The sequence below is a fragment of the Oryctolagus cuniculus genome, chromosome X (genome assembly GCF_964237555.1).
Source record: "Oryctolagus cuniculus chromosome X, mOryCun1.1, whole genome shotgun sequence".
NCBI classification, from domain to species: Eukaryota; Metazoa; Chordata; class Mammalia; order Lagomorpha; family Leporidae; genus Oryctolagus; species Oryctolagus cuniculus.
In genome coordinates, this window is record NC_091453.1 from 129,146,612 (window position 1) to 129,161,951 (window position 15,340).

General features: G+C 53.3%; 1 protein-coding gene across 7 annotated transcripts in view; it reads left to right on the top strand.

The window, feature by feature from the left end:
* Positions 1 to 5,426: 5,426 nt before the first annotated feature.
* The window catches only part of MAMLD1 (mastermind like domain containing 1), a 125,631-nt gene continuing 115,717 nt past the window's right edge, over positions 5,427 to 15,340 (top strand). For 2 of the 7 annotated variants that reach the window (XM_008275035.4, XM_051833868.2), the window contains exon 1: positions 5,543 to 5,681. The gene's annotated coding sequence lies outside the window, so the exon portion shown is untranslated. Of the gene's footprint in view, positions 5,682 to 6,088; positions 6,624 to 15,340 lie in introns of those variants that run through there. The other 5 variants (XM_008275037.4, XM_051833866.2, XM_070066579.1 and 2 more) reach the window with 5 other exon arrangements.

Consider the following 15,340-nt stretch of genomic DNA (forward strand, 5'->3'; position numbering starts at 1 on the left):
TGATGGGCTTAGGAACATGACCTCTGCATGGAGGGGCATGACTGGAGCAGCCAGAGCCAGAGGAGCAGGGGAAGGGGTGACCTCCAGGTGGGCACAGCCAGCAGCCTCTGAGCACCTGCCCCATCCATCGATACTGACTCCAGGTTCATCAGGTCACTTGCAAATAGACATTGATAAGAGACTGGCATGCAACCAGACAAGGTTTATCAGGAGCTTATGCTTGAGCACAGGGAGATGACACAGCCAGAAGAGGTTCTACCAAGGGATTCAGTGAGGGGAGCTGGGCAGGGGCTGTTGGTTACTTTGCATAGAACACCCTCAAAATGATGTTGCTTACTACTGCCATCTCAGGAATGTCACATATTGGCCACATGGGCTATTCTGGACATGTGTGCAAGTTGGGTGAAGTTCCTAGCAGGGCACTAGGGGATCTTTTGTGGCTGGGGTCTGGATGTGCCATGATCCTGATTGATTTAGAGCTAGTGATGGATACATAGGTCAGGAGATGAACGTATGTCAGGTTGGGAAGGGCTTGGCTCAGTGAGCCTGCTTCTATCCTGCCTCACCATGATCTCAGTTCCTCTCTCCAGAAACACATGCTGCCATTCAGGGACACACTAAACTGTCCTCCATCCCAGCCAAACAACAGCCATGGGTTCCTCAGAGAGGCTTTGAAGGGACCTCCAAAGGATTTTAACATGCTGTGAGACAAGGAAGAGTCAAGGACAAAGGCACATGGAGTCAGACAATTACAGCCAGAACCATCGGTAGCCAAGTGAGAGAGGGTGCCCATGCCATGATGGAACTCGGGGCAGACTTCCCAGAGGAGGAAGCCTTGGAGATCAGCCCTGAAGTACAGGCAGTATTTTTGACTGGAGAGCTAGCACAGGAAACACATGAGCGAAGGAGCTGGGGTGGAAAGACCAGGACTTACTGAGGGTCCAGTCAGGCATCCAGCAAGACATGAAGCCCAGGGACGGATCTGGAGATAAACAGAGACTGCTGTCCACTTCTGGAAGGCTCGGAATGCCAGGCTGAGGCCTTGGGGTTTAGTGCCATCAGCAGAAAGGAGCCACAGGGGTAAGGACAAATAGAGAAAACTAATTGTGTTTCTGATTTTCAGTCAGCATGCCTACTCTCTCTGAGACTCTACGTGTGTAGAATTCCAGAGGCAGCCCAGTTAAGCCGTCAGCATTTCATGTGAACCTGGGAAAACTTGGCCTATATTCACAGGAATATGGCTATGAATGACAGGTGGCTGCTGATTGTTTTCAAATTCATCAGGCTCCAGGTTTGGGTAAGAGTAAAGGCAGGGCCCATATGGTCTTTGGCATGGTACTCCTGGATCTCCATAGCCCAAGCCTAACCCTTTGCGTAACAGCCACTCACCTAAAGGCCAAGAGATTCCTCTAGGAATAATGCAGGCCCTGAAACTCCTATGGCATTCCTTTCCTTGCCAGTGCCTGCAAGCCAGGAGTGCACACAGTGGGTGACCACATAGCAAGTGCAATTTCTCACAGTTCTGCCACTCTGAATATGTGCCTCCACCTGTCCCAGACTCTCATTTTGTCATGCAGAACATGGAGAGGATGACTGCTCACACCTCATCATGTACAGGGCAATCCAAGCAGTGGGGGTGGGGGGTGCTGTCAACTCAAGACTTGGTGACCAAAGGACTCTGGCTCTCATAGTCAGTCTACTCAGTGAGGAAAAAGTCCACCCAGCCTCTGGCTCTGGCTTCCTTTCCCATTTCCCCATCAACCTTGGGATACCCTTAAGTGACAACCACAAAACAACTTCTGTTTTCAACAGTAATTGAAAGAATCACTCTCTGGATCCTTGTGGCCACTTGTGAGACTGTGACAAATACATCCAAGCCACAGTGCCACTTGGTGACATGACCCAAGACTGCTTTCATGCAACTATCACAAACCTCTTGGCCTGACTTTGTTTAGGTCATGAACTGCCTTAAAATGTGATGAAAGCTATGGACACTTTCCTAGTATGTGTGCATAATCCTGTGGCTCTCTGAATTTCCTGGAAAGTTCCAGGAAAACTGAATCTAAGGGTCCTTGAGAGAGACTCTATGCCAGGTCAGGCACTGTGCTAGGAGCTGGGAATATAGCAGTGAGTAAAATAGGCAGCAGTGGTTGCCCTTTGGGACATAACCTATAGAGGAGGTCAGCTGGTGGTGAGTGCTAAAGAGAAAACAAAGCAGGGAAGGAGAGAGGAAGTGCCAGAGATGGGCGTGGGCTTTGAAATGTTATATAGGGTAGCCAGGTGACATTTGTGTCAAGTCTAAAGGAAATGAGGGAGCCAGCCTCTTGGATATCTGGGGGAAGTGAATTCCAGTCCAAGGGAACAGCTTGTGCAAATGCACCAAGGTGGGACATACCTAGTGTGTTGAGGAAGAGTCGGAAGCTGTGTGGCTGGTGAACAGGGTGAGCAAGGCCAAAATACATCAATGATGTTATCAAAATAGGGGGTTACAGGGCAGGCATGTTGTACATGGCCTCACAAGCCACCAGAAGCACTTCAGGTTTTTTTGTTTTTTGTTTTTTGTTTTTTGTTTTTGTTTGGACAGGCAAAGTTAGACAGTGAGAGAGAGAGACAGAGAGAAAGGTCTTCCTTCCATTGGTTCACCCCTCCAAATGGCCATCACAGCTGGCGTGCTGCGCCAATCCGAAGCCATGAGCCAGGTGCTTCCTCCTAGTCTCCCATGCAGGTGCAGGGCCCAAGCACTTGGGCCATCCTCCACAGAGGATGGAGCAGAGAGCTGGACTGGAAGAGGAGCAACCGGGGACAGAACCCAGTGCCCCAACTGGGACTAGAACCTGGGGTGCCGGCGCCACAGGCGGAGGATTAGCCTAGTGAGCCGCAGCATCGGTCATGCGCTTCAGTTTTACTTTGAGTGCACTGGGGAGTCACTGCAGGGGTTTGCAGAGAGATCAGGGAATAAACTGTGAGGATTGCGAAGAGGGAAGACACGGGGCAATCTGGTAGGCAGTGACTGGAGTGACCCAGGAGGGAGACACTGATGGCTGGAGTCATGAAGGAATGGAGTAAACAGAGATTGTGGATGCATTTTGAGGACAGAGACAACAGAATGGTTTGCTGGACTGCATTTGGGATATGAGCGAAAGAGAAAAAGCAAGACTCCAGGGCACGCAGCCTTGGGTAACTTAAAGGATGGAACTGTCTTGAACAGAGGTGGTGGACTATGGGCGTGGTGGGTTGGGCGGATGGCCAGGAGTTCACTTCCAATCATCTGGAGTTTGAGATATCCACCGGCCAGCCAGGTGGTGGTGGCAAGCCAGCAGTGAGCCATCTGAGAGAGGGGCAGCTGTGATCTCACTGGCTTCTCAGGACACTGGGGGAATGCACATCACGCCACCCCCTGGAGAAACCGAGCAAGTGCCTTGAGGTTTGACTGGCTCCTGCCCTTTGAGGAAGGGGATCCACCTTTGAAAGCACCCTGCTCAAGGAAGACACAGTCCATCTCCAGCTAGCTTTGTTTGATCGGATTCCCTTCAAGAGTCTCCTGAGCTCTTTGAGCTCTCGAGAAAGCACTGGGTGGTGTGTGGACTCCCCCTTCCCTTCCCCACCTTCAACAGATTGATCTGTTCAGTCATCAGAGAGCCTTGACCGGTCCTGGCTTGACAGCAGGGGGGCCTAGCCAAGGTGTATTCCTTCCCAACAGCCCGGCTGAGCTGTGCACCTTGCAGCAGTTGTGCCTCCTGGGTAGCCCAGACACTGCTGTTCCATCAGCGAACTTCACCCACCCAGCCTGTACCTGTACCTGTACTCCTGTAGCCCACAAAAGCATTTCATTTGCTTTTCTAAGGGGACCCAAGCGTTTGCCGAGGGCGGGGCCATGAAAGGAAGGAGGAGCCAAGAGGGCAGTAGACCCACCGCTTCATTAGTAGCCTGAGGCTCCGCCAAGCTTGATCCTAGGTGGTGGCAACAGGTTGCTACTCCCAGGTGCAAGCAGGCGCTCCAGGGCTGCTGCTGCTGCTGCTGTCAAGAGCTAGGCTTGGTCCCTGCCTCAGCCACAGGCGCCTGGGGAAATCCAGGTTAGGAATTGCAGCCCGGGTGCGACCTGGGAGAAGGGATACAGCCCAATGCCCCAGGAGGGAGGAGGGGGCAGAGAGTGGTGTGCCTCGGCCCCAGAGCAGAATGGGAACCCTGGCTCATTGGGCAGTTGGCGAGAAAGCAATGTTTCTGCTGAAGCCTCAGGTGTCAGCAGACTTAACCCCGAGGAGAGGGTCGGTGCAGAACAGCTTGTGCAGGAGTTTCTCTCACCCTGGGCTAGTGGGGCATAAGACTGGCTGGCGTTTCTGGGTTCTTAGCTAAGCGCACAGGCTGGTGGGCGTCCACCTCAGTGCTGAAGGCGGGGTGGGGGGGGGAGTGAAGAGCGCGGCTCTAGGGAGGGGTGCAGCTTAGGAGCAGCACAGCAAGTGTGTTTGACCCTCAGGGCTGCAGCTGGCAAAGGGACACGAGGCTGGACGACCGGTGCTGACCACCCCGCAACCATCCACCACAGGTGAGCAAAGAGGAGCAAAGGCACAGGCTCTGGTGAGAATTGGGAAGGGGGAGAGTGGCTGGAATAGGACACTTCGTGATGAGATTTCTCTGGGACTCTTCGAAGGTCTTCCAGGATCTCTTTTCTCTAGCATTCTCTATTCTCTCCCCCACTTCCCTGCTCCCTCACTCTTCCCTCTCCTTCTCCCTCTCCCCATTCTCTCTGCCTCTGTAGTGCCTCTCTAGATCTTTATCTCTCGGTCTCTGCCTTCTCTGTCTTTCATGGACTCCTCTGTCTCTCTTGGTCTGGAGTGTTCTCTCTCCCTGTCACTGCTGAGTGCTGACTCTCCCGCTCTCCCTGCTGGCTCTCCGTCTGTCCTGGGCACACTTCACTCACCAGACACAGGAATATGCCTGTGGGTTTCCCGAGTGCACCAGGCAGCCGGCAGCCCATCGGGAGCTCTCTATTCGCTCCTGGCTGCGCTCTGGGTTCTCTCCATCAGCGCACTGTCTAGGCTAGCCACCTGACGCCTAGGGCACAGGCTGCCTTCTACTGCGTGCGGAGCTGGCCAAGTGAGTGTCCCCGTGCCTTTTCTGCCCCTAGGGGCCTTCTCCAGCTGTCCTAGTCTGAGTTGCCTGGGAAAATGAGGCAGCTACAGCAAAGTCAGTTTGTGGCCGCTTACCCCTTTAAAAAGTGGTTGGAGGGCCCCGGGGTTCCTCGCGCGGCTGTGGCGCTTTGGCTGTCCACGGGTTGGGTAGCGCAGCTTCCCCTTTAAGGCCGGAGCCACTCATCCCTGTGAGTGTGAGGGTGTGTGAGTGTGCGGCGTGCGTGTCTCCTCCTCCCCGAGTGACACAGCAGTGAGAAATGCCTATCAGTAACTTAAACCCCCGAAACTCCACCTTCCGGGCGCGCGGCGCGGAGCCCGGCGGTGGGAATGGAGCGAGCAGATTGAGGCCGCCACTGCCGCGTAGCCAGCATGAACTTGGTCGTGAGCTGAAGCGGCCAGCGGCAGGCGGGTGCGGGGGCACGGGCCGCTAGCCACGGGGTGATCTGCAACGGGGCTGGGCCACTCGGCGGGCGCCTGGGGTCAGGCTGCCCAAGCCGGCGGCCGCCCGCCCCTTGGGCACTGCCCCCGCCGCCTCCGGAGCTCTGCAGCACGGTAAGGCTGAGGGCGGACGCAGGAGGTGCAACTGCTCTGGGGTCTCCGGGGTGTACTTGTGGCCATCACTTACAGTCCCCATCGCTGAGGATCTAGGGCCCGGGGGTGCTGCGAGCCGGGGGACCCCAAAGTTTGCTCCGAACACAAGGCCCACCTGGCGCTGCAGGCGTCTGTCCCTTTCTCGGACTGGTCCGGCCAGGCTGAGCGCAGCTCACAGCGCCCGAGAGCTGTGGCCTCAGCCCCGTGTCTGAAATTTCCTGAAATTCGGCAAGGGCAACCACGTACCGAGGAGAGAAGGGAGAGAGTAACAAGCTGTGTCGGGGCTCCTGACCGCTGCGTTGGGCTAAGGGGAGGCTCCCACTCCGACCCAGCGCTCCTGGGCCACTCACAGCTTGGATGCCACTGGCGACTGGGTCTCTGCATGCTGGCTCCCTGAGCCCGGGCTGATCGGCAGTGGGCGCTGGGGAAGGATTCCCTCACCCTAATCCGGTTTGCCGCTGACCAGATGAGATAGTGTGGAGTGTGCGCGCGTGCCTAGCCGGCTGCCCTGCGCTCCCTCCCCAGCCAACTCCTTGGGAGAGAAGCCTGGCGCGGAGCTGCCTACCGGAGTCAGCCCAGACTGTGCTACTGCCTTGCGCTCCCAGCGCCGCGGAGCCAGAATCCGTGCTTTGGGCCGCTGGGCATCAGCGTGGGGGCAGAGCCTTGCGTCTGTTAGAGCGGGCGGGAAGCCCCCCGAAGCGTCGCCAAATACTTTTCTCGGCCAGTTGGCTTGGGCAGGCTCGGTTCCAATGCAGTGCGACGGCAGACTCCTGGAAAGCTGGCGATGCCCTCGGATTCTGATTCGTGAGTAAACTCGGACTCAGCAGACACTAATCGGATTAGCCTGCCAGAAAACTCAGCACCGAAGCTGTCGGAACCTCAGCAAAAAGAGACGCACCTCAGGTCAGGGGAATCACTCCCCTGGGCGCTGTTGCAGCGGGGTGCGGTTAGTCTAGCACCCTGAATATGGGGGTGTGTGCGGGCAGGAGTGCAGGGTGAATAGGGGACGTAGGCTGATGGGACTCCCCTCGCTGGGGTGGCTTGTCGTTGTTTGCCAGCAGAAGGAAACCCCCCCTCCCCCGGGGCGCTGTCTTCACTGCGAACGTGCCATTTGCGGGTAGCCGACCAGGGCAGCCCCGGGACATTGTCTGCCAGGGTGAGCGAGACAAGCTGAAGAGAGACAGCCGCGCTCTAACAAAGACGCAAAGTCTCCGCAGCCCGAACAATTTTGAAAGAGTTGGCTAGGGAGAGGGCCTGGGTCTCTAGGGGGAGACGCTCACGGGAATCCTGCCGCCTACAGCCGGGGGATCATGTTCCCCTGCTCTGGTGGGCCACTGGGCAGCACTGCCGCAGCGGGCCGTCGTTCGGGTGTCCACCAGCCAGGCGGGGTCCACCATGCACTGGCTGGGGCTTCCCGACCGCCACCGCAGCTCCCGGCCCCCGGAGGCCACGCAGCTTCTTTCCTTCCCTGCCTCCCTCCCTCCCTCCCACCTCTTCTTGTCTTTATAGATCCCCTCTCCCTCCCACCCCCGCCGCCGCCGCCGCCGCCGCCGCCGCCGCCAACAATCCGCTTTATAAAAAGCCCCTTTGTTTCCCTGGAGGCTGGAGAGAGGGAAGGGGAAAGGGACGCAGGGGGCGGGGGCGGCTGTCTCCAAGTGGCTCTGAGCCGCTTGGGACTCTAGGGCAAATGTAGGAGATGGGGGAGGGGTTGCGTTTCAGGGACCCTCTGCAGGAACTCAGGAAGGCGCAGGGAGCCCTGGCCCCCAGCTCCCTATGCATGCCTGGCATGCCAGCCTTGGATACCCTAAATCCCGGCAGCCCAGATGTCCGGGCGGGCTGTGTAGCGAGCTGGAGAGCCTTGTTGCCCCAGGCGCCCAGCGCTCGGCCAAGGCTTGCAGCTGTGCTCGCCGGCCTCGGGCATAGGGGGCGCCGTTTCCTCGGTTTCGCTTTGCGAAGGACTCCCAGGCTGTGGGGCGGCTGTAGCGCCCGCCGGTAGCTAAGACGCCCGCGTCGGCTCAGAGGTTTTTGCTACTCCACGTCTGGCTGCATTCCTTCCCGCGTCCTCCGCACCCTCACCCTCACCCCCACCCTCCACCAACACCGGGGGCTCCAACTCTTCGTGAGTTCCTTTTGTTTGGAGGTGTGCAGGGGTGGGAGCCACCACCTGCTGGGGCCTTGCTGTCTGGGCAGGCAGTGAGGACCAGCGTGGCCCTTGGGACCCAGCGCCTACCTGCCACTTCAGCACTAAGTCAGCGTCCGGCACTTGGGAATGTCCAAGATGCACGGGCCGCCCGCTTTAGTGGAATCGATGATTTAGTGGGCCCTTCTTCCTTACACCTGCCGCTCCTCTGCCGCACACCTAAAAATCTGAGGGACTTGGGCATAACATCCCGAGGAGTGTTAAATATAATTTAGAAGCAACCATTCGCCATCCTGTCGGTCCGCTCCACCCCGTCGCCTAAAGTGGTCAGCTTCTCTCCTCTTGAAGTTTGTTCGGGAAGGGAGCACTGACAATAAGGCAAAGTGACAAATAAGGAGAAGTGGGCGGGGCCCCGACTCTGGCTGGTGGGTCTCCGGAGCAGGAGTCAGGTCCCTTCCTTCTACCGCCGCCTTGCCCCTCCCCATCTCATTTAGTCCGATGCCGATTTTGTATTTATGCCTTTTAGTGTATCCTTCCTCTAGGCCACTCCATTTCCATGTCTGGAGATCAGTAGTAAGTGTTGGTCTTTGGAGCAGAAGGTGAAGCGCTAATATCCCCCCTCCCCCATCTAAAAACCACAAGAAAGTAATCAAAGGGTAAACTATTAGTTCTACCTACTCCTCCCCCTTTGTGCTTCTCTTCTGGAGCAAGATCATTGGAAAAGAAAGCTGCTGATGTGCGAGATGGAACATATGGTGCCTCCATAAGAGAGAAGCAGAAATGGCCTTGAACCTGCCGGACAGACCAGCTGTTTGCTGCCAGCCAGAGCAGCTAATCAGCTTCTTCCCCTTAAAGTAACAGCCCTCTTTTCTCTTGATGACCAGTTTGCATATTAAATAGGCTATTCTCCAGAGTGGAGAAATGATGGGTTCCTGTATTGCGTTGTGCTCTGATGGTTGTCCAATGCCTATTCCATGCTCTGGGGACTGCTTTGCTCTCTGAGTGCCTCCCTGCTTCCCCTGTGAAAGCGTCCCCTTCCATGCTAATGTCAGAATGTTGCATAAAGTACAACTTGAGAAGGCGGTGGCAGGAAAAGGGGGAGAGAACCATGGGGCTGATAGATTTCCAGATGCCTGGGAGGAAACCTCTCTGTTTTGTTCCTGCTGCCTTAGGAAAAACCAGCAGTCCTTCCTCCTTTCCCTCTTTAAAAATATCACAAGGAGCTGAAACTCTTCCTCACCATACCTCCTTAAACGCCGTCCTCTTCCGGCCATGAGCATTAGTACAGTGTGTTTTGGTGGGCGTGGGCTGGGAGGGGGCAGTTTGGCATTGGAAGAAGAAAGGCTTCAGGAGATACAAGGAAACTCCATGTTAGGAAATCATTAGCAAAGGGTGACTTCGTCTGTTTTCCTGCCACTGACGCTGACAGTGACACAGATGTGTGGGTTGAAAGAGGAACGTCATTGAATTTTTAAACTCAACGAGGAAATAGCCTGTTGCTGGTGTGGGGGTGGGGGCTACATGTTAGCTGCATTTCAAGGTAGGAGATTACTGTTTCCCATCCTTCTCACTAAGGAAAGGGATTTTTCAAGCTCTGCCGACATGTTTAAGTATCTTTTCTCTTTTAAATTGGTCACCCCCAAAGCTCTCTTGTGAATGGGGCATCCCCAGGAACTGAATTACTGTTTGTGGTCATGAAATGGGCAGAAACTGATCTTAGACAAAGGGTTCTTCTGACAGCAGCTTCTCCACTTCTCTTCTTTGAAGGGGCTTCACATATTCAGTAACCCCCCTCCTTTTTTTTTAAGAGTCTGACTTTTTGTCTACCACAGTGCCCTGCAGAGATCATAGCCTAGGAGCTAGGAAACTTGTGTTCTAGAAGACTCTTCCCATTAATGTCCAGAGTGAACCTGAGTGAGTTCATCCTCCCTCCTTGTCTCCCCCCCAGAACCTCTGAATATGAGTCTGTTCCAGTTCTAAAATGCTATGACTTCTTAACAAAATAGTCATTTTCTGGGACCATTAAATATCAAGTTCACCCTTGTCATTGGGGAAAACAGCTAGATACATAAAGAAATGGGATTGAGATTGTAAGGGGCAGGGTGAAAGAGAACACAGGAAAAATGACAGAATGCCAATCAAAAATATATACAAGTGAGAAGTGTTCCCTCTTGGGTCTTTAGCCAGTGTGAACTTCTAACCCAAGTCCTGACTTGTGGAGGCCACTGGGCACTCCCAGGCCTCCCCATCCTGTTGTCCAATTCCAGCCATCTCGGGGCCTACTGATGGCAGTCCTCCTAACCATTGGCTTAGGCTACACGTTAGGGGATCTCAGTGCTGAAATTAGACTGGCGGATTTCCAAAGGGCTCACCTAATATAGAGCAGGTCTGCTGCCCTGCAGCTCTTTAGCAAACGCTTCAAGGACACACAGGCCTTCCAACCACACATGTGCCCCATTGGGTGTGGGTTCTGAACTCACTGCCGAGTCGTCTTTTCTTGCTAGTCCAGGTGTGTGTGTGTGTGTGTGTGTGTTAAATCAGATTTTCAATTTTGAGGGTGTAGGAGCCATTCAAGAGTACCAATGTCCTGCTTGGTGTTAATATTGATTTTCTTAAATGTGTGGGGGTGAATGTTATGAAAAAGGGCCTTTTATCCTCTGAGCTCTTTGGCAATTATCTTGCTACCATAAATGTTGATACACGTATAATGGATGTAACTAAAAAATATCCTTATCCAAGCAGAAAAGGCTGAGTGTTTGTTGGAGCAGACAGAATGCTGAGAGTGTGAATGGACCAGCCCAGATGTCACTGGGGAGGGAGATAAATGATGGAGGAGCAGGAGCCGGTTACTATGGATCAGCACAATAAACCAATTCCCATCATACACCTCTCTCAACGCCACCAAGGGGTAACCTAGGCAGCACCAGTCAACTGTAGGGCAGGAAAGAAACATCGCAAAGCTCAGCTGGAACCACTCAGAGTTTTCTACACACGCAATCCTTAAACATCGTTAGGACTTTGAGGAGGAAACTTGCTAAATGTGAATACACGTGAGAGGGTTTTGTTGCAAATGCTGACTGGACTGTTGTTTTGGTTTCATTGCTGCTGCTTAGTCTGTGAAGGAAGAAGTAAAGGCGGTTAGCTAGTCAGGGGGCTTCCATGTGGAGGTGAGAGACAAGAGCTTGTGTTACAGGATGTTTACATGCGAACATTGTGGATGCGTAGTGTAGTGTGGTCCTGCTTGCAAATTACCAGGCCCAGGACTGCCTGCCGAAGCCTCAGCAGCATTTCTGCAGGAATTCAGACTCCCAATTCCCTCCCCCACCCTTCACTCCCACTCCACTGGCTTTCTTTTTTCTCTCCTTTTATAGCACCTCCCTAGTTTCCTTTGAGCCTCAAGTTTCCTCTTTATAATTTCAAAAGCAATCAGATATGTCACAATCCCAAAAGATTGGGGAGGGGGTAGGGACTGATGGGGGGCGGGGGCTTATTGGCCCTAGGCGCCAAACTCCCCAGAATAAAGGCATCCAGAAACAGGGCCTAAGGAGAGTTTGAGCACAAGAAGGGAAAAACTCTTTCCAAAGCCATTCACTGCTCAGATGAGCCCTCCTGGGCCTCCATAGGACCCCAGATTCAGAATCTTCCCTTCCCTCTGCTGCTGCATATGACACCACCCAGCCCTGCCCTGGCTGCTCTTTGAGCTGGGGCAGCCAGCACCCATTTCTGTGCAGCGCAGTCTGAGATTTCCAGTCCCCCCTCATCTCATTGGAGGGAGCCCAGCCACCTTACCCTTCCTGTGTACCCTGCTGTTTGTTCTGCGCTGTAAATAACCATGAAGTGGAATTTGGGACATGCCATTTTTTTGAGACTGTACCATAAGGCCCAGAGAAGGATGAGGCAAACTATGGGATTCCATCTTGTTGGAAGAGGCCTGGTCAGCAGGCTGTCATGTTTTCCCCTTTCTTCCACTTATGGGAGCACCTAGATACTAGGTCATAGGGACATATTTCTGCTGACTGTAGTAGAGGTCTCTGGAGACATCTGGGTCAGAGGGTCCTGGCGACTTTGGCTTGTGCCTTCCTACTTTAAAGGGGAAGTGTAGACTTTTAGGACCTAGAGGCAGGACAAAACTAAATCATGTCATTCCCAATGCTTGGGGGAATAGCACATCCTCTGTCCAGTTGTCCCCATTCCTACCCCTATCCATGACTGGTGCATTTCTATTTTGTCCAGTCTTTGAGCCTGACTCCCACGCACTCAGCTGCTGGCCCCAAGAGGTAGGGGAGACAGGACCCAGCTCTGCTTTGTTTTGGTGGACCCAGTAGCCTGTCAACCATTGCTCCCAAACAGAGTTAGCAGCTGAAGGCTCAATTAGCCAAAGACACAGAACTTCAGAACTACCAGAGGGAAGCCCTGTTATTTTACGGGAGAGGGGGTGAGGGCGCATAGTAAAGGGAGCTCGAAGTAGATAGCACTCTGGCCTTCCGTTCCCAGGCAAGCATGGTGCACCTGTTTAGCACCCCTGTGTAGGCAGACAGGCGCTCCTTTGGAAGCAGAGGGGAAATGCAGCTCGTGGTGGAGGAACATTTTGAATTGTGGTATAATGCGATCTGCTGTGTATCAGTGTGTGCTGTGCTCAGTGTTGTTAAGGCAGCAGAGGGGTGAAATGGACTTGGACCACAAAAACTGCCAGGAGCTGCAGAATGGAAGTTATAAGTTAAGGGAGACAGGTGCCTAGGCGCTGGTTCCTCCCTACACAGTGTGTGTGTGTGTGTGTGTGTGTGGCGTGGCTTCCAAGTTGCTGATGGAGACTCGAGCAGTAGCCAGGCCCTTGTGGGGCTGGGCTGAGTGGGCTCTGTTGTTTGTGTCCTTAATGAGATCGTAGTGTTAACATCTGCCTCTGAAGTTGCAGCGTCGACCTCGGGATTTTAAGTGGGACAGTAGTTTTGGTGCAGGTGCCAAGGTCACATGCTTGGCGTGTCTACTTCTGGAAAACTGGCATGCATTATGCTAGTTTTGAGGAGGAGGGCACAGCGTTCCTAAGCCGCTTGTCTGTCAGGGATTAATTTAACCTCTAATTACTACATTTTCTCCACACTTTGCTGTATGAACGTGTTGTAACAAAGCTCAAAGAAGCGTGCCATTTTATTTTGCTGCTGCTCCAAATTTCATGTCCAGGATATGGAGTCAAATCTAACACACTTAGAATAATTATGCTGACATTCGATTTAAAGTGATCAGACTGCTTGTTTCTAGTGATCCCCTAGCAATGAGGTAAAAAGTGTGAGTGTGTTAGCCAAAGCCACAGCCCTCATGATGAGCCCCCAAAATAAGAAGGAGTTGCCACTGCTCTAATCACACTAGGGGAGCCTTGGCAGCTGCCTACAGGGCCAGGGAGTTAGGTCAGGAGTGGGACTGAAGCCCTTCGCAGCCTACTGGTAGGCTGGTGGTGAGGTCTCCTCACACAGAGGGGTAAGGCCATTGTCAAGTTCCAGCCTCCTGTGAGCCTGCCCCTAGGGCTGACCCTGTTCTGAGCTGAGGAACCCAGACCACCAAAGATTAAGGGGAGGAACAGTTTCTAAGCAGGCTTTGTCCCTCCTCCTCCCTGTTCCTCCAGCCACGCTCCCTACCTGATTGCCACCTTCTGGGGCAAAGGCAACTCTTTGCCCTTTGTGGATTACAGGTTTCCTTGAGAATATGTACAGCATCTCAGGGCTCATAGACCCTTCCAGAAGCCCAGATATCATCCCCTCAGGGATCCTGCAACACAGGTTAATAATGCCTCAGTTAGGGCACCTTGGACTGTGCCTGAGTGGGTGGTCAACCCTGGTCACCCCAAGGACACAGAAACACCGTGACATGGCAGGGAGATCCTGAGCTCTGCCTTCTGTGCAAAACATTAAGCAACCGTGGGGTTTGGGGCAAGTCCGTGAACCTGCCTGAGCCACAGTATCCTCAGTTGTCAGATGAAGTATTGGAATGCCAGCTGCGCCCAGCTTATAGCATTGTGGGACATTCAAAAGACATGGTATTGCTTGAGAGCGTGTTACAAATATCAGGCTCAGGGAACACTCTAGAGTCTCTCTCTTTAGAGTCTCTGGTCAGTGTTCACTTTGCTTTCTCATCTGACCTGAGAAATTTTACCAAAGAAAATTCTGTTGTAAAAAGTCCTTTTTGTCTCTTCCCTTGACATTCTGTAAATTACACTCGGGAAAGCTAACATAAAGGAATCTCTGGCTTGCAAAGGACCTCCGAGAACTTGCAGTATGTCCAGGATCTAGACGGTTCTGGGGGATCCTGGTTCCCCAGCCCTCAGCAGCCAGTGTGTGAATGTCCATGAATGTGAACCCACAGGATCCACAATGGCCAATGGTTTCATGTGGTTTTTCACATTCTAATATGTCCCCACCTCCCCACCTGTCGTTAGGATATACAGTGGATCCTTGTTTCTCCCTCACCGTAACTGAAAGGACCTAACCAACTCCTTGTGAAAACTAAGGTGGACTTGGACTTGTCCCAAGCTCTGTCCAGGGCCCTGTCCTGAGCTAAGCAGGTGTTAGATTCCTTTGGGGAAAAGTCTGAGGAGGAGCCCAAAGGCACCTGGCGGGGGGGGGGGTGTCTTCCCAAGAGGGAACAGGCTGGCTGTACTCAATTTAAACAGCCCTCCTCTGCTGCCCATATCTAAACCTGGAAATGTGGCAAGACTTCTCATGGCTAGGCCAGGGGAACTCAGATATCATGGATGGGGAAACCGATGCCCAGAGAGGAACTTGGGCTGATCCAAGGTCACACAACCAGTCACAGGTCAAGTGACAACACAAACAAGCATGAAGACAATTCCTTGGCCCCTGTTGGGCTTGTGCCACTTCCAGGCCCTCTGGCTCTTCTAATAGTGTCTTCTCACTTCTCTTTTTAAAAAAAAAATACACCTGTAATCATATTAACCAGACCCTAATAAATGCTCAGGTCCTCAAAGTCATCTCTAGAAAGGAAGCAGCAGGTTTGGGAAGCACTCGGACTCCTCAGAGGAAGATCCTGGTCTTGCCCAGCCTGTTGCTGTGCAGTCCCAAAGTGGAGGCAGCCACACATTTGTAAAGTGGTTTGATTCAACGCTCTCCCAGGGGGATTTTTAGGAACCTTTTGGAAGGGAAAGTGCTATTAGGAGCCTGAGATTACCCTCTCCTTTTCAAAAAGAGTGTTGTTTTGCTTTCAATGGCTTGCAGGTGGATCAAGGTGTCCCGGCACCCCTTCTCTCTTGTGTTCAACCAGCCAGGTTTGCTGGGGGTGGTGAAGAGGAGATCATGTTGAAGATGAGGGCCATTATGCACAGTGGCTCTGATCCCCACCCTTTGCCACAGCATCTCAGCCTTAACTGCATTCACCTGGCCGGGCGAGGAACTGTGCAAGTCACTTGCAAGCAGATGCCACCCAGCAATTTCTGGCACTGTCATGTAATCCAACAAAATGATAGTGATTTGTC